At 69.4% G+C, this 634-nt stretch overlaps 1 protein-coding gene across 1 annotated transcript in view; it reads left to right on the forward strand.

Annotated features, from left to right (window-relative positions):
• The first annotated feature begins 22 nt into the window (after nt 1–22).
• Nucleotides 23–634, forward strand: part of ACAA1 (acetyl-CoA acyltransferase 1) — a 15,245-nt gene continuing 14,633 nt past the window's right edge. Inside the window, exon 1 of the mRNA XM_085316479.1 lies at nt 23–102. The gene's annotated coding sequence lies outside the window, so the exon portion shown is untranslated. The remainder of the gene's footprint in view (nt 103–634) is intronic.

The following is a 634-nucleotide window of genomic DNA, read 5'->3' on the forward strand; positions in this document are numbered from 1 at the left end:
GCCCCCTGCGCGAGCCGCGCCGCGGCCGGCAGCCCCGACGATGTGGTGGTGGTGCACGGGCGGAGGACCGCCATCGGCCGCGCCAAGCGCGGCGGCTTCAAGGTACGGCCGGGGGGGGAGCCCGCCCCTGGGGACCCTGACTGCCCCCTAAGGTGCTGAGCCCTCCTCCTCCGAGTTTTGGGGGCCCCGCCAGGGTGCTGGCCCACCCCGGGCTTCGGGGCCCCCCCAGCTGCCCTCCCCCCCTCCATGGCACTGGGGTCCCCTGCTGCCATCCAGACTGCTGATTTCTCGCTCCCCTCCCTCAGAGAAAAAAAAAAGGGGGGTCCTATACCTGTCTGCCTCTAGGAGCGCTGGGACCCCTTACTGTCCCCCCCCCGGGGTGCTGAGCCCCCTCCCCAAGTGCTGGGATCCCCTAACTACCCCCTCCAAGTGCTGGGGCCACCTGCTCCCAGCTAGGTTGCTGAGCCCCTTTCCCTCCTCCCCACCATAGCACTGGGGTCCTGTACTTGCTGAGCCCCTTTCCCTCCCGCCCCATAGCACTGGGGTCCTGTACTTGCTGAGCCCCTTTCCCTCCCGCCCCATAGCGCTGGGGTCCTGTACTTGCTGAGCCCCTTTCCCTCCCGCCCCATAGCGC

The sequence above is a fragment of the Rhea americana genome, unplaced genomic scaffold (genome assembly GCF_003343005.1).
Source record: "Rhea americana isolate MKP2758 unplaced genomic scaffold, rheAme1 scaffold_47, whole genome shotgun sequence".
Lineage (NCBI taxonomy): Eukaryota > Metazoa > Chordata > Aves > Rheiformes > Rheidae > Rhea > Rhea americana.